This window comes from Megalobrama amblycephala, linkage group LG3 (genome assembly GCF_018812025.1).
Source record: "Megalobrama amblycephala isolate DHTTF-2021 linkage group LG3, ASM1881202v1, whole genome shotgun sequence".
Taxonomy (NCBI): domain Eukaryota; kingdom Metazoa; phylum Chordata; class Actinopteri; order Cypriniformes; family Xenocyprididae; genus Megalobrama; species Megalobrama amblycephala.
Window position 1 is genome coordinate 29,845,203 of NC_063046.1, and position 22,539 is coordinate 29,867,741.

Genomic DNA, 22,539 nt, shown 5'->3' on the forward strand with positions numbered 1-22,539 from the left:
CCTCAAACAGGTAACTTTAAGAGCTTTTTTTGATGTTGTGACATTGAAAGTGCAGTTATTACTCAAGTTTTTCCATCTAAATTACATACAAGGAATGTAAATAAACCATCAGCACTTTGCCTTATCCTAGCAATTACAACATATTTTTGAGCTCATGAGAGCTCAAGAGATTCAATTTCCAAAGCCAGTACATGGTGTTGAAGTTTGAAATAAGATCAGTAAAGAAACATAAATGCATCCAGAACTTTGGGGTTACAAAAAAGTCATATATGATTTAAAAAATAATGCTGTTTTTTAGTTTACTTAATGAAGTCATATCTGTTCACATTTAGCTGAAATATTTAAACTCTAACTTCATTTAAATTTGCATTTTGTGTATAAAATGACCCATGACCCTAGTCTATCCTTGTTTGGTATGGCTTAGGCTTTCCAAAAGCTGCCATTATTGCTAAACTGGAACTCCCTCGGGCTGTTCTCCAGGCAGTCTGTGATGTGATTTAACTCATCTTGTCTCATATACTGTAGCTTTTGCTCTTATCTCTCATAGAAAGACACACGCACACACACTGATTTAATGGCCATATAAGCTATGCTGTATCTATTTGCAACAGGCCTTAAATCTGAGGGAAGCTATCCTTGTTTGAATACACATGTTGGACTTAATCTTCTTTTCCATCACATACTTTTTGTAATGCCATTTCACACGGGCTCTGGCTTGCTTTAAATCCCTTGAATAATTATTAGTAATATTACAGCTATCACCATTAGAAATTAATCCGTCATTGTAAAAAGTCTTATTTTAAAAACCATGGCATTGATGTTCCCTTTGTTCATCTTATAAAATGTGCGTTGTGTAACTTTGTGTTGTTAAATATGTACATGAAGTCATTATCACTCTCTCCCACCAGTGTTGTTATTGTAAACTAAAACTAATAAAATTGTTTTTGCTAATTGAAATGAAGCTGGAATAAAATATAAATATTAGATGAAAAACTTAAACTTCGAAAACACTGCCTTGGCAACTAACTGAAATAAGTTAAAGAACTAAAATCAAAGACTATAGAATGCTAAAATTACAAAAACTGAAATAAAAATAAAGAGAAATTGAAATATTTAAAAAGAAAAAATTAACAAAAATGAAAACTGAAAATATAAAAATAAAAGATCATTCAAAATTGTAATAAATGCTATAATAGTATATAAATAATACTAAAATAACTGTCTCTCAAAACGTCTGACTTGCTCTAATGGCAGTCATCCTCTCAATATGCTAGTCATTCTATAATAGCAGAAATGGTCTTAATTCTTTGAATCATATTCCAGGTTTTATAAATGTGCAGTGGGAACATGAAGCTACACTTATGGAAAACTAATGGAAATTGATGACTAACTTTGATGAAGAGATGGATCTTAAAGCACAAGAGCACAGTGAGGTGGGTCAGTTTCATTTTCTCCAACAAACAACTGGCTTTCAGTGTCTTTTGAAAACAGTGCCTTGAATGGATTTCTCATCAAAGTAGCCACAAGCCCTTGGGGACAATCATCACATTTGTTCTGGTGATTCATTTTACCGTTAATATCTAACACAGGGCTGGTCTTGATTTTCTCTCAACTTTGAACATTAAAGGGACCCAGAAGGATGACACGGCACAATTCTGTATCAGTTACACTGACACACCAAAATATATGCAATCATCTCATAAAAACTGCCTAAACTGTGAAACTCATTTCCACTGTTTACTCAGCTGGTTTCTTAAGAACTGGTGCTGTGAGTAATTTAATTTGCTAGAATGTATTTGTGTGGGGTAGCACTTGCTTTCTATTTTCCACGTATCTGTGTAAACACTGCTAATAGCGATTCTGTGATTGGGATTGACACTAGCCCTATTTTTTTTATGTTGGACATGTTCCATAATTGAACTAAATAAAATTTGGATTTCTAGGATTCTTGAAGTCTTGAAGTCCAGCCTGAGGTAACTGTAGGCCTGCTCAGCTTGGCTTTAGATTTATAGCGATTTGTTTTAGCTTGGCAGGTTAAAGCTAGGGTCCTGGTTCTGCTTAGGACGGTAACTGTCTGTGTCTGGTACTCTTAAGCCCGCATAGAGACAGACTCCTTCATCAGGTGCACCCGAGGTGCATTATCTGTCTCTGCTGACATGAAATCTTAGAGCTCTGCTCTGTGAGGTTTTAGTTTACCTTGGCTCCCAAACATGGTACTCTGCTCCAACAGGAGAAGCTATCTTTAACTCGTTCCCCAATCCAATCAAATGATAGTGGATTAAACACTCAAAGTGATTCATTATAGCAACACTCCATTCCTTACCCAAGCCATGGACAAAATTAGCTTTCCTCCATTACATCAGGCCATCATAGTGTCATGTTAAGCATCATGTTCATACAGCATTAATGAATTGTCATGGAGTGGCTATCTACCTATTCTTCTATAATCGCCGAGCCAGGGTTATTATAGTTAACTAAAACTAAAAATCAAAATATTCATAAAGATTATAGTAGTATCTCAATGCTACTAAAATAACACTGTAGGTTTCCGATATTGTATTCTCCCATAGCAAACTGAACAGCTAATTCTATTATATTGTAATATAGTATATTCTATATATTAATGTTTAAGTATATTATATTAACACAATACAACATTTTAGTAATGAGTTTCAGAAGCTTTAATTTCCTTAGTGGATCATATGAATATTTTGTATCAATCAAGATTAATTTTGTGTTTAATTTTCACACTGTGCTGCACCAGAATTTGCGGTGGCCACCGAGGCTAAATGCAGAAGCAATCGAATACAACTGAACAACAAAATCAAGTCATGTATGTTGAATTTACAAAAGGGGGGAAAATGCTATATTTTCCATCGGATGAAATTGCATGGGGATTCGGTTAATTTGATGACATCACAAGTTCATGCATTTCCTGGGAATCAAACCCATGACTTTGGTATTGTTAGCCCCATGCTGTATTAATAATAAATGATAATAATACATTTTATTTAAAGGCGCCTTTCAAAACACTCAAGGACACTGCACAGTTGAATGATAGTCATAAAACAAATCAAGACACAATACAACAAAACAACAGCTATGTAACATTAGATATTTAAAATTGACCAGAAAAAGCTAATTTAAATAGGATAGTTTTAGGACGTGATTTAAAAGTAGCCAGTCAATCACTGAGCAGCACAGCTGAACGCCCTGGACCCCATAGCGACCAAACGAACAGAGGGTACAACAAGAGAAACAGATGAAGAAGATCGAAGTGTACGCTTCAGGGTGTAGATATGAAGCAATTTGGAGAGATATGAGGGTGCAAGATTGCAAAGAGCTTTAAAAGTGAGAAGCAGAATCTTGTACTCGATATTTAACAGGAAGCCAATGTATGGAAGAGGTTTTAGTGATTATACGGGCAGCTGAGTTCTAGACCAACTGAAGTTTATGAAGGAGTTTGTGAGATAACCCAAATAGAAAGGAGTTGCCATAATCAATGAGTGAAGTGACTAGAGCGTGTACAAGAATGGCTGTGGAATTGGATGTGAGAAATGGACGAAGACGGCTGATGTTCCTTAGGTGGAGATATGCAGAACGAGTAATATTGTTCACATGCATTTCAAAAGACAAAGTACTATCAAGGACGACACCCAGACTCTTAACCTGAGAAGATGGAGAGATTATAGAATTATCAATGGAAAGTGAAAAGCTTTGTGCGAAAACCAGGATTTAATCTCTTCTAAACAATCCGAGAGAGAGTAAGACAGAAGAGTAGAATTTGGCTTGGCTGATAAATAGAGCTGGGTGAAAATATAACCAAGGGGTAATAAGTAAATGATAAATAAAAGAGGGCCCAGAACAGAGCCTTGAGGAACACCAGTGGTATCAGATGAAGAGTATGACCTCAACATTTTTGGAGAAATTGAGTGCATCTGGAGAGATAAGATCTGAACCAGGGCCCTCATTTATCAACGGTCCGTACGGACAGATTTGTGCGTAATAGGTGCGTAAGAACAGTTTCATGCAAAGTGTGGGATTCACCAACTTGTACTTATACGTAGAAATGTGTGTAAATATAAGCACACCTCTGAGCATACTTACACAGAGAATCTACACTACACATAAAAAGCATTTAAGAGTGTCACAGTATGCATTAAGCAATCCACATATGTCCTGTGTTTTCTTTAATTATGAAACACTCATTTTATAATTTGTCTAGTTTTAAACATGATGCGTAATTGGTGTCAAACCCTATAAAAGACAGCTGTGAAAAATGTTTTTCTCGGTGCATTGGCTTATCTTGCTTTATTGGAAAACTTGGTAAACAATGTGTTTCGCAGAGACCGCGTTTTTTTTTAAAGATCGTGCTGATCTGCTTGGCGAGAGCACAGTGGTCTGTGATTTCTAGAACTGTAAAAGTAAATTAATAACATCTTATAACTCCATGGGCATTTTATACATTTTTTGTAGTTTTGCCAAACTCCAGAATATTTTTTTTTGTAAATTGTGAGTAAAAAAATCCTTAACGTTGCCCTAGAACCAGTTTTAACAAGATGTAATATAAGTCTAAGGTGTCCCCTGAATGTGTCTGTGAAGTTTCAGCTCAAAATACCCCATAGATTTTTTTTTTTTAATTAATTTTTTTAACTGCCTATTTTGAGCCATAATTATATATGCACCGATTCAGTGCGCGGCCCCTAAATCTCGCGCTCCCCCGCCCCCGAGCTCTCGACTGCCTTAACCAGCATAAACAAAATTCACACAGCTAATATAACCCTCAAAATGGATCTTTACAACGTGTTCGTCATTCATGCCGCATGCATGCATCGATTCCTGTGAGTATTAGTATTTATTTGGATGTTTACATTTGATTCTGAATGAGTTTGATAGTGCTCCGTGGCTAAAGCTAACATTACACTGTTGGAGAGATTTATAAAGAATGAAGTTGTGTTTATGAATTATACAGACTGCAAGTGTTTAATAATGAAAATAACGACAGCTCTCTTGTCTCCGTGAATACAGTAAGAAATGATGGTAACTTTAACCACATTTAACAGTACATTAGCAACATGCTAACGAAACATTTAGAAAGACAATTTAAAAATATCACTAAAAATATCATGATATCATGGATCATGTCAGTTATTATTTTACGCTATTGTTCTTGCTTGCTTACCTAGTCTGATGATTCAGCTGTGCAGCTCCAGACGTTTTGCCCTTGTCTAATGCCTTGAACATGGGCTGGCATATGCAAAAATTGACTGTTACGTAACAGTCGGTGTTATGTTGAGATTCGCCTGTTCTTCGGAGGTCTTTTAAACAAATGAGATTTACATAAGAAGGAGGAAACAATGGTGTTTGAGACTCACTGTCATTTCCATGTACTGAACTCTTGTTATTCATCTATGCCGAGGTAAATTCAATTTTTCATTGGATGGCACCTTTAATCCTTATAGAGTAAATCACAAACAATTTCTGAATGATGTGGACAATGGGGGCCCTTTGAAATAAAAAAGGTTTAGAACCATCGATCTTATGTTTAACGCTGTGGATCTACAGTAATTTATTTGAGAATTACAGTTTAGGATACCATGAAAATTATCAGTGAATGATGACTTAAAAATCAGTCTGTTCTTCACACAAAACTATCGTTTGACTTCAGAAGAGAGTAAATATAGCACACAAGTCAGAGACCACATTTATGTTGCTTTTTTGATATTTTTGGAGCTTGACTGCCTCAGCCAACATTCACTTTCATCAAATTCACATATCCATCGAAGAAAGAAAGTCATACAGATTTGAAACAACATGAGGCTGAGTAAATGATGACTGAATTTTCATTTTTATTTATTTATTTATTTGTGAACTATCCCTCTAAGCTTACCGCAAACCAGATTTCACCTAATTTAGCCATGATAAAGAGACTGAGACATCCACATAAGAACATACAATCACAAGCACCATGTGGAAGTCCCATTCTAATGGTGGGTAACTGCTTCCTCTTGCTGCAGCCTGGGTTCAATTGAAATATTTGGTCTCATCCCCTGGCCTCCTCAAAGGAAACGATTATCTTTTTATCTGGCCAGCACACAGTGAACCAAACCAGATCGCTAAGGATGGGTTCAAAGAGTCGTTTTCATCATTGTGAAGGACAGTTGGACATTGCAGCAATGAAATACTGTATGACTCTTTCTGCTATATCCATATTCCAGCATCCAAGTATGAAAATTGCAAGGAATTTTGATGTAGACCTGTACAAACTGCATTATAGTTTTTTTTTTTTTTTATTAATGCAAAATCATTTGAGATGAATGGAGGCCACCTGCCATTTTTCAATGTAAATGATTGGGGACCCCTTCTCCCTGACTAATTTATTTTCACTTTTTTTTTCACATGAGACACAGTGGACTGATTGGTAGGTAGGGTATTAAAACATTTCTGGTTCTGTATCAGTTCAGTGTTTATAATTCTAATACACATGCTTGCCGAAATGGCTCTTTGTGAAACATACAAATCAAATAGACAAAGTTTGTTTATAACCAGGGGTGCACATTAGAGGTACGCAGGTACGCATGCGCGGTAAAAATAAACTATGCGTAGCAGAAAACATGGAGGGAAGCGCTTTTGAGTACCGGTTCACAGGGATACGTTTACTTACTGGAGTAGGATTTTTCTCCATCTCTGGTAAGATAGCAATCATGATAATATGTGTGTTCTTTAATTATTAGGTGTGCAACGGATCGCAGTTAATCCGTGATCCATACGGATAAGGTCCAACGGTTCGGCACGCATGTGATTCGCGGATTAACTGCTATATTTAACCATCATAGAGTGAAAGTTTGTAATTTGGACGTGTTTTGTCTCGCCAATTAACACATTCAAACGACTTTAAAAGCGGAAGAAGAGGCGAAAATCGGGACTCGCGAACTGTAATCTGTGCGCACAGCCCCCCGAAACGCGCGCATGATGAGAGTCAGACAGCGCTCGAACACCGAATTAATTCCGCTTTCGCGTTTACTTGCGCTTGAAAGGAAACATACACACAAAATTATGTCAAAATACCTGTCTCGGCAAGTATTCTCTCGGTTATGTCATAAGTGAAGTGTTGAGAAAGAAACCGGATGTGTGTCAGTTATTCGGTCCGTGCTTTCCTTCTTAAAGTGACAGCAGCCTTTGCTGTCATTAATGTTAGTAAAAAAAAAAAAAAAAAAAAATCATTATCATCATCTACCATGTTCGAGAGAAAAGAAGATAGTGAGGAGAGCAGTCAGGAGGAAAGTGATTAGGACAGCTTTTAGGATGTGTCATGTAAAGTGTGAGTACCAAGCAACATCTCCAGGTACTCCCTTGAGAACCAGACCAAAAAAGTTATGTGCACCCCTGTTTATAACATTATGTCAAATGGTTAGTTCACCCAAAAAAGAAAATTCGTTTACTCACTCTCACTCTCAAAAAAAAAAATTATATATATATATATATATATATATATATATATATATATATATATATATATATATATATATATATATTTTTTTTTTTTTTTTTTTTGCCAATATTGACAAACTGTTTGGTTAACAACATTCTTTAAAATATCATTCCACAGAAAAAAGAAATTCATACAACATGAAAGTGAGTAAATTATGACAGAATTCTCTCTTCTTCTTTTTTTTCAAAAAATGACAGTTAGTACTTGTTATTGCTAATTTTAAAATTTTATGTCAAATTATTATCTGTTATAAATTATTATTAATAATGATCTCTTTTGGAGTTGTATTATTCTAGATAGATGAAATAATATCCACAAAGAAAGTGATAATTGTCCTGGAAGCTTTATTCTTCAATCTAACATTGACAGTTTGCAGATTTGCAGATTGGTGTGTATTATTAGATCTTTACAGACCATAAATGCCTGTAACTAGGAACATCATCCCATATCCTCTGAAATTCCAGTGAAGTTTTTCCTCCATGAGAGGTAAACAGGCTTCAGCAGTCTAGGCATTAGACATGGAGAAATGGAGGATGAAAGCTAAAATCAAATAAACTTCTAGATTTGACTTGCCACATGGATCTGATACACTGTCATCGTCAGCAACATACATTTCCAGTAACTCTCTCACATGCTGCTGCTCTCTGATCCAATTACTCTAATTAATATTTTATTTTACTTTCTTATTGTTTTTGTAGCAGGCTATATCTGATGGTTTAAGCTTTTTAATGTATTATTCTGTTTCTAAGGTCTCTTTATAATGAAAGTAGTGGGCTTTTTAACAGCCTGTTCTGATGAGAGACACTGTGGGGGAGGCAAGCAGTGTGTGTGTGTGTGTGTGTGTGTGTGTGTGTGTGTGTGTGTGTGTGTGTGTGTGTGTGATGAAGAAAAGGAGGGTGGGGGGTACTGATAGCTGTCGCTCGAGGCCTTTCTTCTCTGTGAGCCTCTGAAGGCAGAGGCCCTTTGGAGAGGAGAATTCACAGGAGAATAACCGTTCAAAGCCAAGGAGCGCCATGATGGTCTTCCACCAGATTCAGAGACGTTTGAAAAGTTCACACAAACTGTGATGCTGCCATTGGGAAACGTTTTTAACACACACAACGCTCTGGTGTGCTTCAGTCTGCGACTCGCTGTGTTTATCGTGAAGAGGAGGGCAGGAGAGGAAGAAAAAAAGGCAAAGAAGTAGAGGGTGTGAGGAAGAGAGGGACAGAGTAAGAAAGAGAACGGAAAAGGCAGAAAAAGACAGATTAGAAGAAATAGCTAGCTGTGACCCCAGCAGCACTTACTATAAAGGCCACTCACGGTCTGTTTGAAAACTCTTTTAACTCAAATAATCAGAAACCTTAAAGGAAAAGTTGCATATCATGTGATTCCCTTCAACATGCAAGTCTTTCTGCTTAGAGTAGATTAATGTTCACAAAGGTAACAAAATATGCCACAAAATCCATTTTTAATGTAATTGTAGATTTTGTAGGTTTTGGGGGAGGGGGCAGATAGGGTTAGATGCCCCACCCTTATTTTTCCTCTTTACCATGTCATTTAATCTCTTGTCAACACATTTATTGAATTATGCTGTTATTATTCGTGACTTTTCATTAACATTAATATTTTTGAGATTAATTCCATCTCAACAGTTTTAAGGTTGATTTTTCTTTTTTTCGTTTTAAAGCCATCTTTTGTAATTGGATTGAATGATAGTGATCTGTGAATTAAGTTGGTATGTCTGTCTGATTTGTGGACACTGTAGAACATTTCGATTTGTAGAGTTAAAATATAGCTTTTATTTTGAAGTGAAAAGTTAATTTGAGACCCCTCTGGTAGATGCCCCCTCAGAATTAGGGCAGAAAGTTACTAGTGTCTTTTATTATCTAACTTAATTATTACAATTCAGGGAGTTATTTAATAATTCCACTAATTAGATGTACATTACAAACATCTTTTACATCACAATTATAACATCTGAGGCTGACTCCCATTCAGCCAGACACCAGAGAGAGTCCTCTCCTGAGCACAAACTGCTTCTTTGTTGGTTATTTCCTGTTTGCCACATGTATAAATAGCCATGTTCCTGTCACGATACTTTGCGATAGTGATGGGAGAAGCTTTTCAAAGCTTTGATTCACTGTTTTGAAGCTTTTGAAACACCATGCACTGGTGACCCCATTGGTCAGAACAGTATAAATACATCAAAAACTCAGGCCAAACATGTATAAAAACACCTTTTACAAACCGATTGCAAATGTTTTATTGAAAGTTAAATCTAATGCAAAATCAAATGCAATTAACTAATCATTTAATAAGATTAAATATCAAGTGTCTGTATAATATGAGTTCTTTTGTCAATTTTCAGGGCTTGTTTTGTTTGTTCCATGGATGGCTAAGCTAAACAGGCCAATAGGAGACTGTTAACTACAATTATTCCTTTTAATTATACTAATGTCTCATTAAAACGTCTACAAATATATAAAACTGATCAGACCTCAGGTAAAAAAAAAAAAACATATACACTTGTTCAATATGATTCGCCAGTGGTAAACCATTAAAATTTCTAAACATTTTGAAACAGTTCTGATGTAACGAAGCCTTGTTTACTGAAATCGCGTGAGTTTGGCAGTTTGATACATGCTCCGAAACACTGATTTGAAACAAAAGATTTGTAAAGGTTTTGAAGCATTGTTTCAAAAGCGCCCATCACTACTTTCCTACTGCCTTACCGTAGGGCTGTCGTGTGTGTGCGTGTGTGTGTGTGTGTGTGTGTGTGTGTGTGAGATCAGACAATGCTCCACTTGAAGTCACTGAGCTTCTTCATGAGTGTGCAGATTCATTGCGGATTCACTGATGATGCCTTCTTTTTGACCATCCTTCCGCTCTTCTTGCTTTGCACCTTCCCATGGCTTTCTTTTATGCCCCTCTCAGGATTAATGTCAATGAAGATTCTGAAAACAATGTGGAACAACAAAAGTATTCTTTTTTTCAGGCTATGAAAGTGACATATCAAAGTAGAGCCTGTTCAGTACAAAGCAGTGGTGCACAAAATTGAACCATATGATTGTACTATTTCACTAAACAGGCATGTATTGTTTCATGTCAGTTATTAAGTTAAAAAGAAGAATCTAATGGAAAGTAAATAATAACAGCCATGACATTATTAGTAGAGACAGCATTAATGTTTGTAGTTTCTGTTCTTGTTTCAGAAGCACCAATGGCTATCAGTAGATTAGTGGACAATGAAAATGTCAATCAAGTCAAGCTGTTTGGTTCAATATGTGAAAAGCGCCCTACCTCTGAATGAATTCCATTGTGCATGCTGCATCATGTTGATACTGAAGGTCGAAATTGTAGTAGGAGAAGAAGACTACAGCAAGCCCAAGCACAAAGACCTTCATCCATTGCTGATTTGTCTGTCATTTTACCTGAAAAAAAGACTACAGATTAGAAAAACACAACAGTTAAAGGTGCAATATGTAATATTTTTGCAGTAAAAGATCCAAAAACCACTAGGTCAGTGTTATATATTTTGTTCACTTGAGTACTTACAATATCTCAAATGTTTCCAACTATTTATAAATCGTGAGAAAATTGCAGTTTTAACCAAGGCTGCGGGACGTGTGAGGAGTCGCCTGTCAATGGCGTCATACCCGCGTTAACCCTCGGTCTGCCTCGGTTTCTGGTTTTATACCAAAGACGCTTTAATATATTACATGTTTTAATCGACAAGGGAACAACTGTTTTGATATATTTATAGACAGAAAACTAATTGTTGTTATATAGCTCAACACGTTTAGTCATATTGTAATGTATTGAAATCAATCTCTTCTGGTTGATTATGTTCATATAAAAACTGTGGTAAGTGAGTTACTTAAAGGTGCCATCAACGTTTTTTTACAAGATGTAATATAAGTCTAAGGTGCCCCCTGTGAATGTGTCTGTGAAGTTTCAGCTCAAAATACCCCATAGATTTTTTTTAATTAATTTTTTTAACTGCCGCCCACGGAGCTCGTGCTTGCGAGGGATAGTTCACCCAAAAATGAAAATTTGATGTTTACCCCCAGTACATCCAAGATGTAGGTGAATTTGTTTCTTCAGTCGAACGCAAATTATGATTTTTAACTGCAACCGCTGCCGTCTGTCAGTCAAATAATAGCAGTGGATGGGAACTTCTACTGTAACGACAGCTCTTGTCTCCGTGAATACAGTAAGAAATGATGGTAACTTTAACCACATTTAACAGTACATTAGCAACATGCTAACGAAACATTTAGAAAGACAATTTACAAATATCACTAAAAATATCATGATATCATGGATCATGTCAGTTATTATTGCTCCAGCTGCCATTTTTCGCTATTGTTCTTGCTTGCTTACCTAGTCTGATGATTCTGCTGTGATTCAGATCCAGACATTAATACTGGCTGCCCTTTAATGTGGTTAAAGGTAGTTTATTACTGTATTCACGGAGACAAGACTGTCGTTATTTTCATTTTTTAAACACTTGCAGTCTGTATAATTCATAAATAAATAATGTTTGCTGTCAGACACCACATCGGTGGATACTGTACTTCGGAATCACAGATTCAACGTCTTGGAAGTATGATCAAAATAAGAATTTTCACCGTAAAATGTCTGAACAAGTAAGTAACATGTCTGCATGTCTACCACTTTTGTTCTGACCAACTGAGGAAAAAAGCATTAGGCCTACAATAAATTGTTAATGTTAACAACATAAGCATTGCGCGATTTTGTGTATTTAGTGTATATTAGCGTTACCTGTAGATTTCAATTTCTGTAGCCACTCTGCAGTCCGAAGTCTTTTGCTTTTGAATCTCCAGTTGTCACTGATGATTGTCATTTGGACCTTTCTGTATTACAATCCGCCATCAAAATGATAAGTTTATTTATTTTAGCTGTTGTGAGAAAAGGCTGTAAATGATCCACTACCAGCAGCATCCTATATGCATAGTCTACTAGCTGGTACTCCTTCCTTTCTGTTTACAGATGTGACATAATGGTGCAAAGATGAATGGCTGCATGCTCGGATTTCCCGTGGAAATCCACCAGTACTGATTTTATTTTAAAACATTATTACAAGCTTACTGTTGTGAATCGGCTAAGGTAAGGAGATAGTTTTGAACACTTGCTGGTTATGTACTTGCTCTAAAATTGATTTTGGATCATTTTTAACCAATAAAAGTTACAGACTGCAGCTTTAATGTTCCCAGAACGTTAGTTTTTGGCTCACAGAACGTTATTCTAACATTAATCTAACGTTCCCAAAAGTTAGTGTTTGGCTTGTTAATTTGGAAGTTAATCTAACATTCTCATAATGTTATTCTAATGTTAATCTAAAGTTCTTAGAACGTTAGTTTTTGGTTTGTATAACATTATTCTAATATTAATCTAACTTTCCCAGCATGTTAGTTTTTTTTCATCAAGATGAAAAGTCCTGACACCATTGTTTATGAACAAGATAGTCAAATGGCTTTGTCATGTTTTCATTATGACAGTTTACTCTGTTTTCCAATGCAAAAAAGTCAGATCTTGGTGACACTACCTGAAAATGCTCAAGACAGCACTATATACTATTTGCACAGCCATTTGAAAAATACAGTAAAGTTACACATTACTGTATTTAGTGAGGTAACTTAGTACAAGACACTGAATATGTATGTTTCACATTTTTACTGCATATGCTCTTTGCAATTCTAATTTGTTCACAGCATTGTGCAAAAGAAAAAATACACCCTTATTTGCAACAAACATAAACTCCCTTTGGGTAGAGCTGTGCACAACTGTAAACAATATTGCAGTACATATGGCAAATCTTTACTGTAACACTACTGTACACTACAATACACTAAATGTGTGATGCAGTAAAGCTGTACGTCTAAATGTAAAATGTACAGTGACAAGTTCTTGTCCCACTGCAAGCTTCATGTATGACACGATGACAGTAGTGCAGTGCAGATTGTTTAGTGCTGAATTACTGTCCATTTATACACACCTGTTCTCCCAACGAAATGTTTGAATAATTGAATTTACAGTGGTTCTCCCAACATTTGGCTGCACCCTTCGACCAGCCTCAGCCATTGTGAGGCCGTGACTGACAACATGATCCACAATTGTCTGCCTATTGGCCTCTTCTTCCTCTTCCCCTGTTTTGTCCCCTTCCCCTTCTTCCCCGCACCCTTACCCCTTTTCCATGAGGCTGACCTTACACTTCTGTGTCACAGTATTGTAGAAATGGTACACACTATGTCCTGCTTGGTTCGTATATGCTTGTAAAATGGGGGTTTATGGGATTCACCTCTGACAGTGATTGTAGAGAAGTGGCTTATCATTGGTTGCAACTAATGCTTCACACACCCCTTCTCATCAGTGAAAGTTGAGATTCACTTGAGAGAAATTGTTCAATTTAGGAGACATTTTCAGGAAAAAAAGATTTTAAAAAAATGTGTAAAATTTGCTTGACAGATTTTGACAACTAGTTCAACATTTTTGTATGTAATGACTCAAGCAATGAAATGAGGACTATTAGTTTTATATGGAATGACTATTCAGCATTCACAAGTATAGTTAATTTTGACTGACATGACATAAGCAAATGATAATGTTATAAAACAGCAGAGAGTTGTATGAAAGCAATTAATGCATGTCCAAAAGCATTTGCAATTAGTTCGAAGGAATGAGAAACTGCTACTATGATGTGCACAAATGACTAAATGTTGTGGAGGTTGAACTAACTGTTGTGCAAATGTAAATAGTGATGTGAGAAATGCACCAAAGCGACTGAGAAAAACTGTAATCTAACATTCCCAGAACGTTAGTTTTTGGTTTGTATAACGTTATTCTAAAGTTAATCTAACGTTCCCAGAATGTTAGATTTTGGTTTGTATAACATTATTCTAAAGTTAATCTAATGTTCTCATAAAGTTGTTCTAACATTAATCTATCGTTCCCAGAACATTAGTTTTTGGTTTGTATAACGTTATTCTAACATTAATCTAACGTTCCCAAAAGTTAGTGTTTGGCTTGTTAATTTGGAAGTTAATCTAACATTCTCATAATGTTATTCTAATGTTAATCTAAAGTTCTTAGAACGTTAGTTTTTGGTTTGTATAACATTATTCTAATATTAATCTAACGTTCCCAGCACGTTAGTTTTTGGTTTGTATAACATTATTCTAAAGTTAATCTAACATTCACATAATGTTATTCTAACATTAATCTAGCATTCCCAAAATGTTATTTTTTGGTTTGTATAACATTATTCTAAAGTTAATCTAACATTCTCATAACGTTATTATAACATTAATCTAATGTTCCCAGAACGTTAGTTTTTGGTTCCCAGAACATTATTCTAATGTTAATCTAACATTCCCAGAACGTTAGTTTTTGGTTTGTATAACGTTATTCTAAAGTTAATCTAACGTTCCCAGAATGTTAGTTTTTGGTTTGTATAACATTATTCTAAAGTTAATCTAATGTTCTCATAAAGTTGTTCTAACATTAATCTATCGTTCCCAGAACGTTAGTTTTTGGTTTGTATAACGTTATTCTAACATTAATCTAACGTTCCCAGAACGTTAATCTAACATTCCCATAACGTTAGTTTTTGGTTTGTATAACATTATTCTAACAAATGACTTTGCCGTAATTCTCCTGTATTTACTTGCTTACATGCATGTCGCCCACTGTTCACTGTTTTCCTGAAGCCAATGGGTGGCGGTGAGCCCTGGTGCGAGGGCCCTTACATCGCTGCTTGCAGCTTTAATGTAAATTGTAGTCTTAGCCACTAAAAAGTGTCACTGGCCATATTTTATTCCCACTCAAAATCACATACTTACCAAGCACAATCAGATGCAGGGTTTCAGCCAGTGGGACATTCAACTGTACAACTGCTGGCAGACACCTTAAAAAAGCACAGTAACAAAATGAGAAATTAGACCATGCAGATGCATGCTGATTGATATTGAGTGAATTTTAATAATTTTAGAATAATGAAAAAAAAGACCCAGTTTAATTGAAGAAAACTCTAACATTGTTTAAAACAGACACTGTTACAAAGATCTTGAAATCAGTTTGGATGACAAGAGCATCCAGTGGTTCCTTACAGTGTGCCATTAGAACCTGCAGGATGTTTGAAGTGAAAGAACAGCTTTTACATCTTTTTTTTTTTTTTTTTAAGAATTCAGTGATGTTTCTGCCCTGCTCTTCAAGAAAAGCCTCAATCTTTCAGACAACTGGAATTCGGTCAACATTTCAAAATGACTGCACATACTTCTGGGGGAAAACAAATATGGCCATTGCTGCTTCACTTCCTCCAAAGTTGCCGCTGGATTAGCATTTAGCATTTTGCATTGCAAGTAATATGTTTCCATAAGCTTTAACATTTTTGCCCGTTCTGTTCCTTGAGGGACCTTCATGTAAAAAGAGCTCCATCAGCTTTTGTCTCTTATTTCCCAGAGTCTCCTGAGGTGGAAGCTCAGGCTGCCATAGTGTGTTTGTTTGTTTGTTTGTTTTATTTAACAAAATTTAAAACATAATACAAAAAAGTCCAAAAACAGACTAGTTCATACACATTTCAAAATTGTTGAGGATAAAATACACAAAAAAGCCTTAGGCTTATTTCCATTGTGGTCCTGGATATCTTAAAAAAATGGACGAACAATCATCATTTATGGAGTACAACTTACAGAAACTCAATAAACACAACTTTAAATTCAAACATCAATGATAAAACAACTAATTTTAACTTCCTTTTTAAAAATACTCTCATCTTGTATCTCTTGGATACATCTAGGTAATTTATTCCAAGCAACAGAACTAGTAAATAGAAAATATTTTTTTCCCATTTCACTCTTAAACCTACAAGGATATATATCATTTTTACAGATATATCATTTTTGCAGCCATAAGTGTCTGTAGGTCCTCATTGTGGTGTAGCCCCATTTGCACGCTTTGTTGTTCTGCAACAAGCGAGGGTGTTGTTTCTGTTTAAATGTTCTATGCGTGTTTTTACTTGACACAGAAGTGATTAATAACCTGCCCCTTCAGTTGTTCTTCCATCATTCATTGTATCCATAAATGACTGGGAATACTGTTGCACTATGTCCCTTGCATTGATGAGATACAGGGCTCTGCTTGGATTCACTTCAATTTTCTGCATGTCACCAAGTTCGCAAATCATCTGTCTTCTATTTGCAGGTGAAGGCTTTTTTCCATTCTGGGTGGCTGTGAATAGACTGGGGAGCATTTTGTCCCAGTTTACTTTAAACGTGTCAGGCCAGTTTGCCCTTCTAGGCAAGGGAGGAGAGGAAATGGGACTGCTTGAAACTAAAGAGCTTTGGTCCAGTGCAATGCATGTGAACATCTGCCTTGGTGGGGCAGAAATTGGCACAGGCTCTGGAATGGTCTCTGCACATCATGTTCTCTTATATGTTATCATATAGAAATTATTTTGGAAATAAGATGACATGACTAGCATCTGAAACCTTAATTACCTTTATGTTTCCAGGCATCTAGAAGTTTTCTGCACTAAATGGGTTTTATGAACTCGTCGGTCTTGCTCTCTTATATACTGCAGGTCTTCCTTTGTCTCTACTCCTTAAAATATCAGCTTCTCCAACATACGGCGTAGTGTCTCTTCGTGGATACTCAAAAGTGTGTAGAGGATGCCCTCCCTGATCAGATCACTAGGTTCCAGCATCCTATAAGCATGGAAAAGACTGGTGGTGTGAGATCACTGACAAGCCAAGCATATTACACTTTGGCAGATGATAGTAGTCTAGAACACTTTTATGATCAGTGCAGACATGGTTTGTACTTTCTGTGAGGCAATAGATCAAAAAGACAGACAGATTGGGATTTTTCTGTGACAAAGTAGATAGCAGTAGCACTGTGAATTAAAATGAACTTAATCCTGCCTAAGACAAGTCCTTCATCATTTTTCTCCAGAAAAACGCACATTCTTTTTATAGTGTCCCTTTAACAGAAACTCAATTTTTTCGCAATTATCTCAAGAAGGTGAAGAAATCATTCTTCCCTTTCCTTGACCTCCCTCTCTCTCGGTTGCTAATTGATGTCTTCTTTCTTCTCTTTCTCTGGCTTCTTGTTCCTGTTGTCTTTCTCTTTCTTTTAGCTCTTCTCCATTTCCCACCATCGTCTCTCCACCCTCTCTGTTGCTTCTCTCTTTCTCACCTTCCCTCTCCTGGATTAGGTCTTCAAAGTTTTTTTCTTTTGGTTCCTGCTTTCTCTGGCTCTGGGCTCACTGAGGATGGTGTGGTCACAGCAACAGCTGGGCTAGATGAGGCAATAAGGGTAGGTGGACTAATAGAAGGTCTGCCCCCAATTGCCTCATCGTGGCAGCATACAACTTCCAGGATGCTGCTGTGAGCTCATTGTTCTCAGTGCTCTGCATTAGTAGTAACAAAAACATTTATATTTCTGTTGAGGATTTTCCCTTTTTTCCACAAATGTTGCTGTCACTTTGCCTTTTAGGTTTTGCTTCACCACAAAAGATTTGCAACAAGTGATCAGAAATCAAGAATCGTAAAGTGCTGTAATAACTCTGGTTAAAATGACAACATTATGACAACAAATATGACATTTTTTTTTCTATAGTATACTTACGTAAAACCTTTTGATAGCAGCATTCCTCTTTCCAGTGAAGAGGGCATCATTAGCCACTCACTGGATAAGGCTGTGTGTGTGTTCATCTGTCCCTGTAACATCCAAACAAGATTTAATGTTAGATCTGTGAGGTGTATATTTTGATAGCTGATTTGTTAGCTTGCTTTTCATCCAACACAAATGATCCTGAATTTGTCAATGTGTGTAATCATAGACAAATAAAATCTAAAATTTATCTTCAGTTATGTAAATCTGTTTATTTAAATTGGTAAAGCATTTATTTGTGTAATGCAAAGTGTTGACAAAAGTTGAGGTAAAATCGAAGACATTATATAACACATACAACACTCACATGGCTATTTGGTGTGTTTCCATCTGGAAGATGTATTTTGTTTAAGAGTTTTATCTGTCATACTGTAAGTCTGTAAAATGTCCCCTGTCAAATGTTAAATACATTTAGGAAACGTCACATATGGTTAAGAGTGCATCCACACTTTTTTTCGTCGTTCAACTTACTGTGAATTCAGACATATGACTCTTTCTATATAGTAGGGAAGTGTGCGATTTCAGATGCAGCCCAGTTCTGCACAGCATGCCCACTTTAGGCACACTAATGCATTTTCATTTTAAAACATAACTTTTTGCTTTGCATAACTTCTACACTACTCCGTAGTTCCTGACCCTCGAAGACGGAGACTTTTGGAAATGCCGTAGACCCTGTTTTAGTTTGAAAACTCTAGGGTTGAGAGTTTTAGTTTGAAAAATCTGGGGTTTGAAAACTCAGTGTAAACGGACCAAAACTGAGACTTTTGAAAACGAATGCACTAACAGACCAGAACCATCTTTCTCAACGGCTCTGTAACAGACCAGTCTTGACGCCCTTGTAACATGGAGATGAAGTGAAAGCTTTGCTGACTTTGTTGTCATTTTTAGCAGCCATTGTGCAGTTAAACTCTGCATTTTATAATATTGCAGCTGCCTGCGCAAGAGGCAAGCTTATTATTAGAGCAATGCAGCAACTACGTGCATACCCGGTGTGCACGAATGGTCATGTAAAATGTGTTTTTGGTTGTGTAGTGTGGATGAAGAGCTTTTCTGAAACGCCAGCATGGACGAGGATCGTTTTCATTTTAAAACGCTGTGTTAAAATGAATACGCACTAGAGTAAACAGGTTGGCATACATGGAAGAAGGAAAGATCATTGAATTTTGAATCAAATTTGATGCCTCCAGATGATTTTAAGCCTGTTGTAACCAACTGATGCACATGGCCATTGTAGGAATCAGTTGTGCTGATTAGGGATTTTGCCAAGGTAGAAGAAGTGAATGTTTCATGATCAATATCACAGAATCTGCAGAAGTGATTATTCTTGCTAAAGTTCTCACTAAAACCACCAATATATTGAGTGATCCCAAGTTATCACCAGCGATTGCACACAGAGTGCCTCTGTACACCTGTACATTACCAAACCATTTTCTTCTAGATCTTTCAGATCTCTTGTAAGAGCGCTAAAGAGTTTGTTGTTGCAAAGTATTTATAATCCTGCTCTCTACATAATAAAGCCAGCTGCATCTGATCCACACTTGTCCTATTGTGTGGAGCCATATCTGCCAGTTAAAAGTACACAGCAAGAACTTTATGCTTCCTCCTGCCTGATCCCAGTGGATTCGCAACTTCAAAGGCATCCTGATACAGGATTAGGCCCAATGGCTTTGGATCAGAATGAAACAATGCATTTTCTGCAACATTCCTAACATCCCATTTGTCGTCCAGTGTGTCCATTGGGTGAGTTGAGGAAAGAATCTGCTGCTTATCGGCATATAGGCCTACTTGTTGCCTGACTGATTCACATTGATAGAGTGACCTGAAAGAGTGTACCCTATTACAGAGTGTCTCTGTAATGGGTACATACTGGGCAAAACATTCAAGGCTTTTTCAGTTTAAGGTAAAACAAAACCAAATAGTTTAAAAGAGGTATTGATCAGCACACTCAGGAAAAACATCAGATTTCTCTTCCTCTTGGTCAACATCATCAAGAACATTCTCTTGCCCCATGTTCTCTGCTTGCTCACCTAAACACTGTCTGCCTAACTGCCCCAACATCTGAGGTCATAGAACTTGAAATATCTCTAATAGAACATTTTTTGTGAGTTCTTGATGAATATGATGAAATCGTAGACACCACAAGGAACCTTTTGTCACTGGACAAGAAACTGTCATGCCCTCTCTAATGTGTTCCCTTAAATGAGACCATAAATTGGAAATACTGTCACACTTTATAGTGCAAAAATCCACATGACAATACAGTGTGTCATTAACAGTGCACTGGCCTAAAAAGCCACTTTTATCTGATGCCCTTTTGTTCTTAGCTGGGTGATCTCTGTACACATGTACTTTGAAAGCACTTATGAATATATGGTTGCAATCAGGTAGAGCACATTTAAAGGTCAAGTTTTGAACATTCTTATGAATTTTCATATGCCTCACAAATGCAAATTTGGTTTTGCAGATATGACTACTTCACAATTAAACATTTTGAAAAATAAAATGAAAACCAAGTAATTAATGCTAATGCAGTGGATTTTACCTATCTTGACGCACACCTCCAACCCTGGAATTTTGTATGTCTCCCTTATTTGATACACCCACTTCAGGTCTTGCAGGCTCCACTAATGAGCTGATGAGTTGAATCAGGTGTGTTAGATGAGGGAGACACAAAATGTGCTGGGGTGCTCCAGGACACATTTGAAAACCACTGTACTAATGTAAACTGAGACAAAATGCTGACATACTCTAATTTTAGCTATAGGACATTGAAAAAATGAAGCTTTTCATGGCTCTTTTTGCCAGTGTGGAAAATGCAAAACAGTAGGTTAGATGTATTACCTTATTACATTAGTCACTAGAGTTAAATGATCTTACAGCAAAAGCAGTACTGTTGTTTTACTGTTCATGCAAACTGAGACATAATGCTAACCTAAGAGGGTAGAAATGGCATAAATTCTACTGGAGGGTGCCTCACAATGATTATTTCACCTTCCCAAGGTGCTCCTTGAAGTTTACAGTAAATTCCTGTAAATCATGGCATTCCCTAAAAGTGGCATGTAGCAGTTTTATCACCCATATTGCATTGCACAAGATACAGTATGATAATGTTTGAAAGTAATACAGCAGAATGCTGTTCAAATTCACTGTAAATTTACATCACAGTTTTATAGTGTAGGGCGTGAACCTTGTCTTTTATTTCCACCGTAGTGAAATTGAAAATGTCATGGAAAAGTCCTGGAAAATGATCACAGAAAAAGAGTGGGAACCCTTTATTAATTTAATGACACTTCAAAAGAAAATTGAACATAATATCTGATGCATTTTATATATTCAACAAAAACAGATAGCAGTTAGGATAAGTTTACCCCATGGGGGAACTTCTTGCTCAAGGTCATCTTATCCCAGTACTGGAGTAAATTACTTTGCATGAAATAAGGACACAAGGCTTGAATTTTTACTATTGGGGACAGATCTGTTTGTCCCTGAGCTGTTATCACCTTTCAGACTGACATTTTACAGCTCTTATAGCTCAAAGCTCAAAGCTCTGCTTTAATTCCTGGGAGTCAGATTATCAACTACTTGATTACCAAATATCATCTTATATTCCAGGTCTGGGTTGGCCTACTGAGTCTCTTTGGCATTGGGTCTTTCTTTTAAGTTTCTTGGTGAGCCCTACACCATGCAACAAGGTGGAAGATTGTGATAAATGTATACACCAAAGTCCGGATGGCTGCAGTTGAGGCCGATTACTGACCAGCCATTATTTCCTCTTTAGCTCTGTCGGACATCCCGCATTATGCATGTAATTTCCCTCACTCTAAAGCCCCTGGATTGAGATTGAATAGGTGTGTCTTTATTGTTCACAGGACGAAAGGAACATATAAAGCAGATGAGAGGCTTAGGTTCAGCGTGGGGCCTTTCGTCAGTGTGCCGCTCGGTTCTGTGTACGGCAGCAGAAGGCAGGGGTCTGTTCGTTCTGTCACCAGAGACATGAGGAGCCAAAGCTTCAAAGCATCTCTGTAATCTGCCTGAACATCACAGACACCAGGAAGTGACTGTCTAACCGACGCGCTGTCCCCGCCAAGAGTGGTGCAGGCACACATACACACTAATGAAACTGAGATAAAGGGATCATTCACACAGCAAGCACTGGCTGCTCTGATAAAAACAGAGAGAAAATGGAAAATCAGTGGGGTTGTGCTTTTTATCATTATTTCATGTCTTTATAGGGTGTTCTTTCAAGAATTCGCTAGCAGAAAAACGGAATATCCAGGATTTCATTTGTGTGTATGGTGCAAGAGGATGTTTAATTCTTAGGGGCTCTTTACACAACACCGTTTTCAACTAAAAATGGAAAACTTTTTGGCTGT

General features: G+C 36.7%; 1 pseudogene; it reads right to left on the minus strand.

Moving 5' to 3' along the window:
* Window positions 1–9,017: 9,017 nt before the first annotated feature.
* Window positions 9,018–21,990, minus strand: LOC125264041 (annotated as a pseudogene).
* Between the last annotated feature and the right edge of the window lie 549 nt (window positions 21,991–22,539).